The sequence below is a fragment of the Eschrichtius robustus genome, chromosome 12 (assembly GCF_028021215.1).
Source record: "Eschrichtius robustus isolate mEscRob2 chromosome 12, mEscRob2.pri, whole genome shotgun sequence".
Lineage (NCBI taxonomy): Eukaryota > Metazoa > Chordata > Mammalia > Artiodactyla > Eschrichtiidae > Eschrichtius > Eschrichtius robustus.
In genome coordinates, this window is record NC_090835.1 from 86,330,259 (window position 1) to 86,347,496 (window position 17,238).

The following is a 17,238-nucleotide window of genomic DNA, read 5'->3' on the forward strand; positions in this document are numbered from 1 at the left end:
TCATCCAAAGACTTGCATCTGAATTTCCACTCGCACCAAATTTTGGCTAAAGGCAAAAAGCTCCACCCTTTCAGAATCGGAGATTGAGATTTGAGAACCTGTCCAGATATGCACAGGGGTTTATTAAAATCCACTTAGCAGGTGGTTCTTGGGTGCTGCCCTTTCCTCATTCCAGAGATTATTATTTCTGAAATCCTGAAAGCCCCTGAAATTGTTTCTATTTTATTTAACAAAAGGAGTCCTATGTCCTGGCACTGTTCACGTCTTATAAAAAGTCCCTGATGCTCACAGATAGGTAAAAAACAATTCTTAGCCAGGCACCAGTCTGCAGACCACAATCTGAAAAGCACTAATGAAGAGATAAGATGTACTGGAGGTGATGAGGTATCCAAGGAGATCCTTTTTCTTCTTTTCTTGTTATTTAAATTGAGGCTTAATTAATATAAACAAAAATGCATGAAATTTAATGATTCAGCTTGATGGGTTATTACATATGCATACACCCATGTAACCAACAGCTCTGGCAAAGATACATGATTTTTCAGCCCCCAGCTGCTTCCTTGTGCCTCATCCCAATCAATGTGACTCTCTGACCTCTATCACCATAGATTAGTTTTTCTTGCGTTTTGAAATAATCTAAATAGAATCATCCAATATGTACTCATTTGAGTGTGGATTCTTTCACTCAATTTTTAAAAAGTTGGATACATCCATATTGTTGCTAGTAGCAGCAGTTCTTTTTCATTGCTTGGTAATATTCCATTGTATGAATATTGTGCATCACAACTTAAATTCATTTTACTGTCAATGTACATTTAGAGTGCTTCCAGTTTGGGGCTGAAATGTCTAATGTGGTCACTAGCATTCCTATATTTGTCTTTCAAGGGAAATACTCATGCATTTCCCTTGGGTATAAATACAGCTGTGGCGTTTTGGGGGCATAGCTTACATGTATATTTAGATTTAGTCAATATTTCCAAATAGTTTCCCGATGTGTGTGCACCAGTTTACAGTCTCATCAGCAGTGTGTGAGTGAGTATTCCAGTTGCTCCACATGCTCAGCAGCACTTGATATTGTCAGTTCTCTTAAGGTAATTGATTCTGGTGAAGAGAAGTATTATTTCATTTCGTTTTTAAATTTGCATTTCCCTCATAGCAAATTATGTTGGGCACCTTTTAAATTGCTTATTGGCTATTTTGGGTATCCTCTTTTTGTGAAGTGCATGTTAATTTGCTCTTTCTTAATGAGATTTTAGTCTTTTTCTTAGTGTTTTGTAGAAGTTCTTCACAGATAATGGTCTTTCGTAAAACATAAGTGTTGAAATATCTTCTCTCAGACTGTAGTTCATCTCTTCTTAAGAAGGAGAGGACTTGAAAAATTTTGTAAGAATAGGAAAGAGAAAAAGAGAGAGAGATTGAAGTCAGAAAAAAAGAAAGTTCCATCTGGAAATCTTTCCTGGTGGTTGCAGAAAAAACGCCGCCAGGCAGTTTTCTGGGGCGGGAACCTCGGAAAGAGCTGATAGGATGAAATGTGTTAAGAGCAGAAACGGTGCTATTTGGTTTGCGACCCTTACATTTCTCCTAGTGTAGCAGCTTAAGAGGATACAGTTTAGAGGTTTAAGAAATAGTAGGATTTGAGACAGTGGCTCTTCTATCTGGCCAACTACGGTATCTTTGAAGACCCCCCCTCAGAAATATGGTTACTATTTCAAAGATGATCTTCACGACCTTTCTGTCGTGAGACGTGTAGTTCAGTGGTGGTTTATCCTTTCCTTACGAGAGGGCTGGAAACCATACACGTGCATCTCTTTTTCTCCCTTTACGCTTTGCTTGCTCACACGGAAATAGACACATTATCCAATGGATTGCCTTTAAATGCTTCCGGTTTCTACTGTGTCTCCGCACTAACAACCACGTGTCAGCACAAGGAAGACAAGGGAAAGGAAGTGACTAGAAGAAAAAAATTGGCTCCTTCCGGATTTCCTCAAGCCAAAGCAAGAAGCCCGTCTCCATATTAACGTGCCCAATAATCCTTTTAGCCTTGTCATTGAAGAGCGAGACAGAAAAAGAACCGAAAGACGAGGCTCGATAATTTCATTTTGAATTGCCTTAGTTTTCTGAGCCGTCTTTGAGTAGTGGAGTAGCCGAATCCATTTCTCCCCCTTTACTTCCCTCCTCCTCTACCAACCCATCCAGTCTCCTAAAACTGGATGCTATTTTTAGACATGGGTTTCAGGGGAGCCCATATATTTTGGGGCGAACGAATGGGTGATGTTGAACAAAATAAGATTAGACTGGCACCCATAAATGAAAACTTTAAATTTTGGGAGAACAGCTAAGGCGAGCGTTGCCAGGCGGCCGAAATAGCTCAGTTGGGAGAGCGTTAGACTGAAGATCTAAAGGTCCCTGGTTCGATCCCGGGTTTCGGCAGTAGCGTTTTACTTTGGTGTAATTATTAACCCGTTACAAGACAGTTATGCCCCAATCCCCAAAATCTATATATAACTACAATTTTTACGGCTTTTTGCAAGCGCAATCAAGGGATATGTGTGTGTGTGTGTGTGTCTGTGTGTGATGTGTCTTCCACGAAGTGTTTACTGACAGTGATATTTTATTTAAAGTTTCAAAACCTAGGAAATTATTTTCCTAGGAACTAGGAAATTCCAATATGCTACATGCCCTTGCACTTACAATTCATTTCTGCTTTTTGTTGTGTGTGTGCGTGTGATCTTTTTAATCACAAGAATTGTTGTTGTTGGTGGTGGGGGAACCTGCAGGAAAAAGGACTACTACACTGTGTAAGTGTATGTATGTGGGTATGGTATATGCAAGGAAAATTTTCCAATCAGAAAATATGGGTTTGTATCTTGAGTCCACCCTGTTTTTAAACTGCTAGAATACGGAGCTTTGTTGAACATCATTGAACTTTTAAACAATTACAAGAACATGCAGAGTTTTCTTTTTGACAAGACATTCATTCCTTCAGCCTTCCACCCCTGTCTAGAATTTGCACATCTTAAGTTATTTCTGTTTTGTTATCCAGGAAAGAATGAAAATAAGCACTTCTTTAAGAATTATTCTGTTGAATTTTCACAAGGGGACCTAGAATACTGAAAAATGAAAGCAAATGGAAAGTAAAGTCGTCAAGACTCAGGTACCAATACTCCATTTTTTCCTTTTAATTTTGACTTTATCTCTTGAAACTCTTTGTTAGGGATAATAGGTCACTCTTGTGTCATTTTGAACTGTTTTCTTCTTTTCAAATTTCTGTGTCAGTTTCATAGTGTCTGTTTTCCACCGACAACTCTTGGACACTTTGTCAGAAGAAAATAACCAACACTATTTCAACATCAGAACGGCATCAAGTTGCAAATGGAAAATGGGTACAAACTGAGAAGCAATGTCAAGGTAGGGACATTCGCTGTACAGGAACTTGGCATTAGAAACTTATCCATTAACAATCTATCCCTCCTCAATTAAGAAGCTTGCGTTTTATTTCATTAAGAAGTATTTGATTGGACAAACAGCATCATTGAGTATTGTACTGCCTAACACAGTAATGATTCCTTTACATTCTGTTGAAGTGGGAGGTCTAGGGTAATTCACAAAACATAATTAGCCTCACATTCAATATCTAAACAATGAGGCTAATGATGTCTATGCACAAAGGGATACTGTAAATACCAAAGGAGATCATGCAAGTGAATGCCTTGTGTCATGTCCACACATAGTAGGAAACTGGTAGACTGTGCTCCATATATATTCCTTGGTTCTGGTGTTCTCCCAGAACAGCATCTAAACATGTCATGTCTTCTGTAGCTAAGGCCGTCCAATAGCAATATAATAAAGCCATAAATGAGTCACTTTTGTAACTTTACATTTTCTAGTAGTCACATAAAAAATAAAAATAAGTGGTCTTAACTGAAGAAGAATATTTAAATAAGTTGGTATATCAAAAACATCATTTAAATAAATAGTCAATCAAAAAATTATTAGTGATATAGTTTACATTTTAAATATCATATTAAGTCTTTGAGGCCTGATATATATTTTACACTTACAGCACATCTCAGTTTTTAAGTGTTCAATACTCAAAGTGGCTAGTGGCTACCATTGTGGACAGTGCAGGGTTAAACATACACGTCATAGATTTTCAGATTTTCTGAATTGACTATATAATGGCATGAGTGTGTTCTTTCTCTCAATTTAGAAGTTTAATTCCTGATAAGAATCGTGTATTAAATGAATCCATAGTCTGAAGATGGCTATAGATTTTTTAAAAATTGAAGTATAGTTGATTTACAATATCATTAGTTTCAGGTGTACAACATGGTTAACAATTTTTATAACTCTAAGTATTTAATTTAAAAAATCCCCACTTTGTTCTTGGGGCAAAAAGAAAAAAAAAAAGGCATACCTTATTATTATGAATTCCTGAGACCCCAATAGACATGCAGTTTTCACCAGGTGTAACACAAAATTATGACCCAGCAGTGTTTCTGCAAACCTTCCTAATATTGGAAAGCATCATAAACCTAATATTTTACAACATCAAACAGTTAAGATAATCCTCCTCAGCACTTCATGGGCTAAAAATTTCATGAGCCAACTGAAAGAACAAATCTGTCAGACAAACCATATTCTTCCAACTTCAAAAGGAACTCAATGTTATTTTATGAATATTGGCAAAAGTCCATAAATGAGCAAACCAGAAGGAGAAAGGGTTAGCCACTGGATATCTGGTGCCAGGCAATGGGTTCTCTTGCAGTCTTTTATATATTTCAAAGAACACAGCCTTAACCACAATAAATCCCAGGGTTCAAGAAATGTCCGGGAGCAAATTTATTTTCCTACGAATATCACTAATGAGAATACTTTTCTGTCTTTATCCATCCTCCACATAGTTGTATCTACTGATTACTCACAAATCCAAAGCTGGATGCAGGGGTAATTGTCTGAGTTCACCATGTAACATTCTCACAAGTGTGCACCACATAGATCTTGAATTTAACATGAGCAAAGCTTGCTCATCTTCTCCGTCTTCCAAACTTCCTCCCATTTCCAAAAGAATTTTTAAAACCTCCCCCTTTTCTGCACTTTCTTCTGTTTGGTAATGACATGGCTTTTTCCCCCTCCCTAAATAAATGAATGAACAAACAAACAAACATAAATAAATACTTTTTTTCCCCTTTATCCCTAATGTCTTGAGGCTATTTGTCTTTGGTCTCGCTCTCATAATTTAATATTCCTCTCCATCCCTGAAGCTGTTGTTTCATTCATGCCTTATGAATGCTTATGAAGAAGAGACTTCAGATTATTGGCGGGGCCTGCTAAATTAGCCTGGTGCCTAGATTAAAAGAGAAAAAAAGCCCCTTACATTGCAATGTTGAATGCATCGCTCTAGGGTTTTTTACTGCCTGTGGCTTTCCTCCATCAAATCTGGTCCTTAATATTCCGATGGAGCAAACAACAAATACCATGAAGCGTTTTAGGCAAGAAAGAGGCTGAATTTCAATGGCCTTGTGTCTCAGGTTAAGACATCTCTGGAGGAAATCAAAAGGTCCAAAAACTGGGACTTGATTTGATCTCTTGCCAAGCATAATAGGAGACCCCAACTATGTTTTAAAGCTATGGTGGCAACTTCTTTTGGTTATCTGACACGTTTCCAATCTTTTGCCTTCCACTTCAAGTTCTATACTCTAAAGCATCAGTATCCTTCTTTGGTTCCTCTACTGCCAAGACACCCAAGGATCCAGAGCCTCAGGAAATAAAATTTATTCTCAAAGAAGCATTATCAGGGAAACTACCGGTGAGGGGGTGTAGCTCAGTGGTAGAGCGCATGCTTTGCATGTATGAGGCCCCGGGTTCGATCCCCGGCATCTCCAGGCCTTGGTTTGACTTTTCCCTCAAACCTCAAGGAATACAGATTTAGTTCTCCTAACCCTTTTTTCCCCGTTATAGTCCTGTACATATACAAAGTAAAAACATAACCCAATGGATTCCAGTGAAGTCCCTCGTCTCTTGCTGTGAGCCGCGACCTCACCAAGATGACTTCAACAAGCAGAAGAAAGACAAAAAGGAAGTGGGAGAAAGAACGGGATGCCAACAGGAACAGTCTCGAAATCTTGGCCCTGAGATTAAAGTCATGACAACCTACACACCGAACTATCTAGAGTTCAGCCTCTGAAAACCATTTCAAATTAAAAATACTTGGTTACTGCCTTACCTTTCTTATCTTCAATGTCTTTCATTCCAAGCTCAACACATTAAATAAACAACAGCAACAACAAAAACACTCACTCCTACGTATAGCTCAGATGGTGAAGTCTAAAGACAAAGGCGGTCCCTGTTTCTACCTTGCGCTCTTCTCCTACCCCTAGCACGTGGGGATCCGGACACTGTGACGTCCCTGCCGCGCGGTCTGAAACCTCCAATACTACCGGGATACACTAAAAACGGAAACTCAACCGCAGGACTTCTCTCAAGTGCTCCAACGACGGAAAGAGCAGCGAGGCTCTCTGAAAACCGCGACAGTCGGACAAAACGAAGGGGATCTTCCTTCGGGAAAGCGCTCTCAGCTCACTTGTTTTACCGGGAATGGGCCTGCTTGTTCCCCACGTACCCAGAGGAAGCGCAGCAGAGACGCGTAACTAACCGCCTCTCCGCCCATCCGAAACTGATGCCAACCTAAGCACTCGTCCACTTTTTTCCTCCTCCACCTTCCTGTGGCCGCTGAAGCCGCGGACTCCACGCCTGCCTTTCGTTATCGTTACCTGTATTCCGCTCTCGTTCTTTCCCCTTGACGCACTGATCTCCCTCCTGGTTTTAACTTTCCCGAACATTATCAGCTCACTCGTCTGGGAGTCTCTAAGGCCGAGAACTGCCAAACCTGGCTGACTTTCAGAATCATCGGGGGAACTTTTAAACAAGGTCGATTTCTGGCTTAGCCCATCAGTGATAATTTAGAATTTCCTCCAAACCTAGTACCTGGGTTGACTGTCGGAACAAATTTTGGCTGAAGGTGGGAAGCGTCTCCCCTTTCCACAGGGACAATGGGATCTCAAGAACTAATTTGGCAACCGGCGAGTTCATTTTGCACGTCGGGCCCAGCGGCTGAACCTCCCCCCTGGTGTTCTTTCATCCAGAAAAGGGTTCCGTATATACTAAGAGGGGCAAAAACCGATGCAGCGTCCTGCTGTCTGTGCTTGTCCCCAGCTTGGTCTCTGTGCGTCTCAGAACCAGAGCTGCAAGAGCCCGGGAGACAAACCGATGCCGGATTTCCCAACCGTGGTGCTGGCCCAGGCGTTGACAAGCGTATTGTTTTTATTAGTTTCTTCCTTCTGTTTGCCTTAGGTTTCTTCTGCTCTTTTTTCCCTTGGCTATCTCAGTGAAAACTTAGATGACTAACTTGTGATTTTTCTTTTCTTGTATGCACTGAGGGCTATAAATTTCCTTCTCAGTGCTGTTCTAATATGTATCAGAAATTTTTAGTGCTGTCTTAGTGTATCAGAAATTTTGATACATTGTATTTTCATTTTTATTTCATTCTATTTCTTTTTAAATCTCCATTGAGATTCCTGTTTGTTGCGTGGGTTATTTAGAACTGTGCTGTTTAGTTTCCAAATGTTTGAATATCTGCCTCTTATCTTTCTGTGACTAATTTGCACTGTGGTCAGAGAACACACTGTATATTTCAATTCTATTAGATTTGTTGAGGTTTATTCTATATCCCAGGATATGTTCTATCTTGGAATACCTTCTGATGGATTTGAAAAGAATCTGTACTCTGCTTGTATTGGATGAACTGTTCTATGTTGATTGGATTCTAGTGGCTGATGGCATTTTCAAGTTTTTCTATATCCTTGATCATTTTCTGTTTAGTTGTTCCATCAGTTATTCTGAGAGAGACGTTGAAGTCTCCAACTATAATAGTGGATTTGCATATTTTATCTTTCAGTTTTATCAGGTGTTTTTTTTCCTTCACATATTTTGCAGCTCTGTTGTTTGGTGCATACATATTTTGGATTACTATGCCCTTCTTGGTAGATGGGCACTTGTATCATTATATGATGTCCTTCTCTGCCTCTGATAATTTTCTTTGTTATGAAACTGACTTTATCTGACATTAATGTAGCTACTCCTGCTGTCTTTTGATTGATGTTTGCATGACATTCCTTTTTTTTTATCCTCTTAACTTCAAACTGCCTATATATTTACAGGTTATATTTGAGGTGAATTTTTTTGTAGACAGACAGCATATAGTTTGGTCATGTTTTCTAATCTACCCTGTGGGTTTAATTGGTGCACTTAGACTATTTACACTTAATGTTATTATTGGTATGTAGGGCTTAAGTCTGGCATTTTATTTTTTTTGTTTTCTGTTTGTTATCTGTTATTCTTATTGTTCTCTTCTCTTTTTTTGTTGCCTTTTTATGGACTACTTGTACATATTTTGGAATTCCATATTCATTTATCTATACTATTTTTTATTGTATCCTTTTGTATAGATTTTAAAAAGTTGTTACTGTAAGAATTCCATTATAGATATTTAACTTAGACTGTACTGGTGTCACCATTTTACCAGTTCAAGTGTAATGTAGCAACCTTACCTCCCTTTCTGTCACTTTACTGTTCCTCACTTGTAATATAATTGTCTTAACTATTTCTTTCACATACATTTAGAACCACATCAGACAGTGTTATACTTTTGCTTCAACTTTCAAACATAATTTTAAAAGCTCAAGACAAGGAAAGTTTATTGTACTTACCATGTTTTTTTGCTTACCATGTTTTTTTCTTCCTTCCTGATATTCAATATTCCTTCTCTTATCATTTCCCTTCTATTTGGAGAACTTACTGTAGCCATTCTTTTAAGGTAGTTCGCTGGCAGCAAATTATCTTAGTTTTCCTTTATCTGAGAATATCTTGATTTTCTCTTCATTCCTGAAGGATATTTTCTCTGGATATTGTATTCTGGATTGATAATTCTGTTCTTTAAGCACTTGGAAAATGTTGTGCCACTCTTTCCGACCTCTATGGTTTCTGCTGAGATAGACAGCCGCTGTCATTTGAATTGTTTCTCTATACGGGTAAAGTGTCATGTATCTCTGGTTTCAAGACTTTTTTTTCCCTTTGTTTTTAAGAATTCAGAAGTCTTGGTTGATTTTTTTCCCAGTCAACTGATTAAAGAGACTCTCTTCTAAAAACCACATAAAATCCAAATCTTCAGGTCAGCAATCCCTATTCCAAATGACTTCCCAAGACTGTCCCTTGGGGTTGGTAAATTTATCGTGTAATCATTTCACACCCATAAAGCAATGAGCAAAGTTTCAATCAGTGTAAAAGCAGGATATCATTTCCCCCTAACTCTTCCTGCATGAATAAAGATAAAACAAACGGGAGTACGCCTGAACAGGGACTTGAACCCTGGACCCTCAGATTAAAAGTCTGATGCTCTACCGACTGAGCTATCCAGGCCCTAGGGAATAGGCTTTCCCTTAGTATCTTATCTATCTTCACACATTTGGACAGTTCGTTTTATCTTTCATGTATTAGTTCCCAAGTCAGATTTCTTGAATTTTCCTCATTGCTAAGAAGATTCTGTTTGAGAGAGATGTTATAATCGTTAGGAACATTTTCCTTCCTTTTCTCTTCTTTGTCTTCCTTCTCTAGGTTTTCAGAACCAGAGATGCTGCGTCCCCTAGGCAAAGCATTGCCAGGTTTCAGACTACATTGCTAGACAAAGAGGGTTTCATTTCTTGCCAAGTACCTCACCTAAATTTCTCCAGGCAACACTCACACTATTTCTGTTTCTCTCTCTCTGCATTGTCTTGTACATATTTCTTGCAGCCTTTGTAGACAGAGGCAAAGAGAGTTGAAGGAGGAGGAATTTGAAGATGCAAGAAAGTGTTCCATAATGGGTCCCTTTCTGTTGATGGATGAAATTGCCCCCAAACATTCCTTTGGCAAGGGAGTCTTGGAGCTGGCTGATGGGAGGGTGGGAACCATGTGGAACAGCTCATGCTGGCCAGACATTCTGCCCAATGTGGTGTGGATTTACAGTCTTCAGCTTCTACTGGAGCCAGTAGCTCTCCAAACAGGAAAACAACAAGGGACCATTATCCAATCTAATGCTTCTCATTGAACCCATTTCGAGAAGGAAAGGGATTTAACTAAAACAATTTCGCAGGAAACAGCAGAAGGCATTTCCTTGGTCTAACCCGATTCATTCAGTCCAGGCCCTAGCTCTTACCCTCCGCTGCTCCTGTTTGAGCTTACAGAATTTTCTCCCTGGAGGAGGCGCCATTGTATCTTTGAGATGGAACAGGTCAGAACACACCAAACTCTGAAGCTCCCTCTCCTTACACTATCATCATCCCTTCATTGCAGACTTTAGTTCTTGGCTCATATTTCTCCACTGAACTTGCATCATCATTAACTTGCATCAGACTTAGGTAAGAAAGCCTTCAAAGGCTGTGTCACTTCTGATCGCCTCACCGTTTATTAATTTTAAGTAATTGTTGTCAGGAACTTGATGCAGTTTTATTCCTTTTGGGGCAGGAATGTTATTAATGAGATCTTCTTTCCATTGAAGTTAGAAATTTGAGAACAGAAACCTACCACGTTTCAGCTTTCACGTTTGAATGCATATATTCACCAACTGGCTACGTGGCCTAATGGATAAGGCATCTGATTCCGGATCAGAAGATTGAGGGTTCAAGTCCCTTCGTGGTCGTTTGCTTATTGCTAGGCAAGAAACGGAATCCTTTTCATTTGACTTTCTATCGCTGAACTTAAGAAGAAAACCTGAAATGAGGCAAGAGTCTTAAAAAAGCAAAATTAGTATGCCCACTGATTACCGATACCTTGCGTTTTGTCATTGGCATCTAATCACCAGATAATACCCAGTAGTGAAATACTAGTGCATGTATAGTTATTGATACCATAATGACCCTGGATTTTCTGGCTCAGAATCCTTCTCTAGAACTGGTAGACAGTGGCCAAGAAAAGGATAGGAAGGGGAAGAAAAGTTGACTGCAAACATTTCTCTGGAGAAAGCTGGGTTTCAAAGAGTTTCTATGCTTGTCTGATGCTTGTCAACTGAACTATCCGGCTCAGGACTTCAACTTATCCTGAGAATTTATTCAAAGCTAATAAGTGGATTATTCTCTAACCTTTCTACTATTTGCCTTCGTTATAAATACAGGGCACCAATATCTGAGAAATTCACCTGGCAGAGGGATCCTCCTTCTACATTCAGGATAGCTTCCTACTTAGAAAGTCTGAACAAACTTGTAACAGGTAGAGATTGAATCAGTATTCAAAAACCTTCCAACAAAGAAAAGTCCAGGAGCACAGGCACATTCAGCTAAATTGCAAGACATAAGATCAACACAAAAAAGTAAGTTGTTTTTCCCTACACTAGCAATGAACAATCTGAAAAGGAAATTTAAAAAACAATTCCATTTACAATAGCATCTGAAAAACTAAAACACCTAGGAAAAATTTAATCAAAGAGGTGAAAGACTTGTACACTGAAAACAATAAAACATTGCTGAAAGTAATTAAGGAAGAGGGGTAGGGAATTTCAGTGGGAAAAATCTCTGTTCCTCCATCTACTGTCTATTTCATGACTCAAAAATTATGAGACTCAACAAAAATGTCTGTCAGGTTCTTTATTTTTCCTCTTCTTTCCATCTTTTTTCCCTGTACTGAAAGCGAACTTCCTCTTAATGTTGGGGTAGGCCTCTTTTTCTTAACTGTTTTTTTTTTTTCTCTCTTTTTCTTTTTTGGTTTCACAGTGTGGATTGCAGGGATTGACCCTGCGTCCTCAGCAGTGAAAGTGCAGAGTCCTAACCACTGGACCGCCAGGGAATTCCCTGGGCCTCTTTTTTTTTTCTGGTGGAGATTTAGGATGGACCCCCCCCCCAACTTTTCCTCTCCCATCCCATCTTCCTTTTGCCAAAACAACCACCCTATGTGGAACCAAGGTCTATGGAATAGAACTGGAACAGCTGCAAAGGCAATGCACTGAATCATTGGTTTTCTTGTATGAGCGGGGAAATCAGGAGAAAATGAATGAAAAGGTGCAAGAAGGATTTGGTTACAGAGTAAAGAACACACATGGAGTTACAGGGGTTTTACTCAAGACCTTGTATGTGGAAGGCACCTGCTCAACACTAAAAATCAGCTTGCCCTAGAAATTCTTCATAACATATCAGTGCCATTTTTGGATGGTTTTGAGAAACCTAAAAGTTGGCAAGGGAAAGTCCACTGAGGTAAATTTCACCAATGTAAAAATCATTAAACTAGATCCTCTGTTGCATGTCTGGCTCAGTATTCTGGAACAGAAAAAGTATATTAGGCAAAACTAAGGAAATCTGAATAGATTGTAGATTCTGTTTTTTAAAATGTATCAATTTGAGTTCATTAACTTGGCAAATGTATCATCCTACTGCAAGCTGTTAACAATATGGGAAACTGAGTGCAGGGTATAGGGGAACTCTCTGCAATGTCCTCTCCATTTTTCTCTATATCTACAACTGTTCTAAAGTTAAACTCTTTTTATAAAATAAAAATGATCTCTCTTTTAGATATACAAGAGAAGAGAGCGTTTAAAAGGATTTAGAGCAAAGGTTTGCTGCAGAGAGTGAATGCATTTCTAACAGGGCTCTTGTACCGGTTAGCACCCACATTCAACAGGAGGGTGACTTATAGGACCTATGCCACTGTCTGATTTCTATGATGATTTTAAATAACATTCAACAGAGGCTAAAACAAAAGAATAAGCATGTGATTAGTAACGTGCTCCAAACGAAAGCTGGCTTCAGTAGCCTTTTGTGTATGTATGTATACATGAAGTTATGGGGAAAGTGAAAGAGTCTACACCAGAACCGGGTCGTGAATCCTGGGTCCTCAGACTAAGGGCCTGATGCAGGTCCAACTGAGCTACCCAAGATTACAACGGTTTCAGTGAGAATCTATTCAAATCAAAAACGTTTAGTCACTGCTTAACCTTTTCCTTCCACTCTTTCCCTTGTATTTTAAAGCCAAACACGCTAAAAACTAGTTGATGGCAGTTGAAATGCCCAAACACAAAACTGCGGTTGGAATTTGTTTCTAAACTCAACGCTGCATCGGGATACGTATAACGTCGCCTTTCTAAAATCTCGAATACCGGGTTCTACTGCTCCAGAGATATGCAACCACAGGTGCGCCCTTGAAAATGCTCAGCCTGTTTGCTGTGACAGAAAGTGGAGCAAGGCACTCTCAGAGTCACAAAATCTTGGGCAAAACGGGACGTATCTTTTTGTGGGACACACGCTTTCAAATCACTTACCTTAGGAAGGAGCCTTCTTCTCTTCCCGAGGGCCTGCAGAAAGTGTAGCAGAAATGCTGGGCTTGGTCACTTTCTACCTCCGAGCCTCTCCATTGAGACCCATCTCCAAACTAGTCCTCTTCTATCCTCTTCCTCTGCTGCCTCTTTTCTTCCCCTTCATTGGCTTCATCCTTTTCCCTTCCAAGAACCAGGCCACTCTCCCTTCTCCAACACCTCTTCTGCTTATTCCGCTTCCCAGCCGCTCGTCTTTCTAGTATGGTGATAATATAACCCATCCCGGTCGGTACCTGTCCTCTCCTCCCCATTCCCTCTCCTGCCAGAAGGTTTAGGATTTTATCCAAAAATCTTACCTAGCTTAACAGTCGCACCAATGTTTGCCTAAAGGTGGGAGGTGTCGACGTTCTGCGCCCTGGGTACTGATGAAATTTGTAGACTTGTCCAGGCATAGGGAAGATTTACAGAGGGCGAATTGGTTTCGCAGGTTGCGCGCAGCTTCCCTTGCGCTCTCCTCCTTGCGCAAATAATTTGATCTGAAAGTGATGCTGTAACAACAGGAGCGCCCACATTTCTACTCTTGCCTCTGTCTGCCGCCACTCTTGCGTTGCCTGCAAAACCAGAGCGATAGCGTCGCCGTAACAAAGCCGCTGTCACGTCCCGAGTCCAGATGCCGAGTGCAGTGGTTTGCAAGAGCACGCAAGACTGCCTGAGACACATACTTGTCGCTGTTTGTTTCGGTCAAGTATTGTGAATTAATTCACCTCTTGTCTTAACTTCACATCTGGACCTACGTTCCCTCGGCTGTACTCACGGAGCGCGCCTTTGTATCCTCAGCACTACGTTTTGCATTTTTTGGCAGCTTCGTGGGCAGAGGAGGACTTTCTAAAGAAGGGAGAATCTGAAGACTTAACAGAAGATTCAGTTCTGGGACTGTCCCTCGTGGTGGACTAGAACTGACGCAAGAGGCAGTTGGCTGAAAGTCCGTGATGGGGAGGATTGTGGGAAGACCTAAGGGTTTTTCGGTCCAGAATCCATTTCTCCTTTTCCTGCCCTAGCAGTGAGACAGGAGTCACGCCAGAGGTTTCAGAAACAGAGGAACTGAACATAATGGACTTTGGCTTGCCAACACCGTCATACAGTGATAAATAAATAACATGGGACAATAAGTAAACAAGCATGTCGGGGGGTGTAGCTCAGTGGTAGAGCGCGTGCTTAGCATGCACGAGGCCCTGGGTTCAATCCCCAGCACCTCCATTTGTCCTCAACTCCTTCACAGCTGAGATCCTTCTCTGTTTTCTTTGTGTAGACCTTAACTTGTGTATCCTTCGGTTAATCATGTAACTATGGGCCTTGACGTTCCTTGGACCTCCCAACCTGACTACTTTAGTACAATAAAGCCAGGAACCAAGTAAAGTATAGAAACTGCTCGCTCAGAATCAGTCTCCTGAAGGCGGAGCACCGAGTACGCCATGTAGGGTCCATTCTCCTTTGCTGCATTTTTTCCATTATTATTAAGAAGCAGGGAAGAAAAAGACAGACTGAAAGAGAAAAAGGGGAAGGGGGCCTTTGGGAAAATTCTTTTAGATTACCCCTCCCACCTCCCACCCCGTCTTCCTCTCAACTGGTTTGTGTCAATGGACAGGCTGCGGGCTCCAGAGAAAGTTTTCCTTCTCCTTTTCCTTTCCCCACTCGCCCCTGCGCTTTCACCACACACCGAACCTTGGTTGGGCAGCAAGAGGTTGGTCCAATCACCAGCCATGGAGCGCTGTGTTCCCAGGTTTTTCCCGGTGAAGGAGCGTTTAAGATACTGTCCATGGGAAAGACGCTTCTCACGAAACTCAGAGGCTTCCAAAATCCGTAGTTGAAAAATTTATTTCCGGTGTTGGAAAGAGCAGCTAGTCTCTCTCAAAGCCAGACTCGGGAAAAAAGGGTTGCGCATTCCTGTGGCACAAACGCTTTTAAGCCCGCTTCCCTTAGGAGGAAGATAACCTTCTGGTTTCCTGCATCCCTAGAGGGAGCAGAGGAGACAGAGGCAACGCGGGCGCAAATTACCTCCCGGGCCAACCAAACAGTGGGCATCGTAAAGACCTAGTCCCAAGCCTTCTTTCGTCCTTTCCTCTTTTAGTTCCTCCTCCCCAACCGCAGCCACCTGCCTCCTCCTACCCGCCCCCATCCACTTTCTTCATCACCTGCTGCTTCACCTTCTCCTTCACTTTCTCTTCCCGTTTCACGGCTTCCTCCAGGCTAGTTGTTTCCCAGCAGCTCACTTCAGTTCCCGCAGCTCCACTTTCTTGATTAACAGTTCTCAAACCTGGATGATCAACAAAATCATCTGGGGAGGCATTTCCATCCTATAGATCTCCACCCCACCCCCATCCCGTGATTCTGAGTGCACTCAGGAGCTACAAGGTAGAAATGGGCATACATATATTTATAAAGTCATCCGACGGTTCCCCAGGTTCGGGAACATTGCATTCTAGTCTAAAACCTTTTATCTCTGTGTTAGTGAGTCACTTCAGGCTGCCTATATTATTCACCAAGTTACTTTTAAAAGTCGTTTTGCCTCTAAGCGCCCATTTCAGCGACTTTCCAGAGCCAACTAAGCCTCATTTGGGCTTTTTTTTGAAGGGGAGGAGCAGAGGAGGAATGGAAGAGTTGATATATATGTAATTGATTACGATATTCAGGAAAATACAGATTTCCCACTCGTGAGAAAAAGTAAAAGAGAAGACACAATGATTTAGGATTACTCCTAAAACTCACCTTTGGTCATCACAGATTTTGGCAACAGGAGGAAAGTGTCTATTCCTTGCATCTCTGTGACGGCTGAGGTTTGAGTATTTGTCCAAGAGCATCGGGTTGGAGTGGGAAGGTTGTTATAAAAGTTTAATTCGCTTCGCTGTTCTTGCTTAGCCTCCAAAGTGTCTCCCTTAAGCGTCATTGTGGATCTCAGAAACAGAACTGCACAGTCCCCAAGACCAAAGCCACTGAGGTGCAGGGCTCCAGAGTTTGGAGTTTCGCTGGGCTCCAGAGTTTGCTAGAGTGACCTGTTTTCTCTTTCCAGCTGGATCTAAATTCCCCAGGGAACTTTTCAGGTTCTGCTCCTTTGCACCCTTGTTTTAGTATTTCCAGCTGGGGTTGACAGCCAGAAGCATTGGAGGTGCAGGGCCCCCCCGATGTGATGGTGTGGGATCTGCCCTCTGGTGGAGGCCACCGGGAGAAGGAGCAACGTATTCAGGGTTCCAGCCTGAAGCCACTTGAGTTAACATGGGCCATGCATGGCCATGGCTGAGGCTTCACAGCCCTAGGGTTTAGATACTCCCTTCTCCTGGAAAAACGGATCCAAAATATGGATTCCCTCACGGGTTACAGTGGCCAGAGTACTGTTCTTTATGGGGACTTCTTATGTGTCATGGCTTTTGACAGCTGCCTGAGAGATTCCTAAGGCAGAAGGAGGGCTCCATGCTAAATACAGTGAGGCTGTAAAGAGCAAAAGGAATAATGTCCTGAGAATCCGTGTTTGGCAAAACGGAAAAAGGTGGTCTAAGCTGTTTTTCACTGCTTTGTCTACTCTCCCATGTCAGAAGTCTAGAGAATGAGAGTCAAAGAGAAGGAAAACTCATCCACTTAATCTTTGCCCTGAAATGGTTTAGACAGCAGCTTGACAACAACATACTTGGATGGAGACAACCCAGAGATGGCCCTGGTAGGAAGGGAGCTTAGTGGCTTGGCTGGTTTGAGCGTCTGTCCAGGGTTTGAGTCCCAGAGGAAGCTGAGCTTGTGACTGATCCCTGCTTTCTCGTGATCTTGAAGGAACTAGGAGAAACGTGATTTTAGTTTCTCCAAATGAGGGAAAATAGATGTCATTTTAAAAATTTTGACTTCACGTTTTAAAACATCCT

General features: G+C 41.3%; 5 non-coding genes across 5 annotated transcripts; 4 read left to right on the forward strand and 1 right to left on the reverse strand.

Moving 5' to 3' along the window:
- The first annotated feature begins 2,357 nt into the window (after positions 1 to 2,357).
- TRNAF-GAA (transfer RNA phenylalanine (anticodon GAA)) lies at positions 2,358 to 2,430 on the forward strand. Its single transcript has one exon. It is a non-coding gene; the product is annotated as a tRNA-Phe (tRNA).
- A 3,383-nt stretch (positions 2,431 to 5,813) lies between these two features.
- TRNAA-UGC (transfer RNA alanine (anticodon UGC)) lies at positions 5,814 to 5,885 on the forward strand. The gene has a single exon. It is a non-coding gene; the product is annotated as a tRNA-Ala (tRNA).
- A 3,519-nt stretch (positions 5,886 to 9,404) lies between these two features.
- Positions 9,405 to 9,477, reverse strand: TRNAK-UUU (transfer RNA lysine (anticodon UUU)). The gene has a single exon. It is a non-coding gene; the product is annotated as a tRNA-Lys (tRNA).
- A 1,185-nt stretch (positions 9,478 to 10,662) lies between these two features.
- On the forward strand, positions 10,663 to 10,735 carry TRNAR-CCG (transfer RNA arginine (anticodon CCG)). The gene has a single exon. It is a non-coding gene; the product is annotated as a tRNA-Arg (tRNA).
- A 3,783-nt stretch (positions 10,736 to 14,518) lies between these two features.
- On the forward strand, positions 14,519 to 14,590 carry TRNAA-AGC (transfer RNA alanine (anticodon AGC)). Its single transcript has one exon. It is a non-coding gene; the product is annotated as a tRNA-Ala (tRNA).
- Positions 14,591 to 17,238: the final 2,648 nt, after the last annotated feature.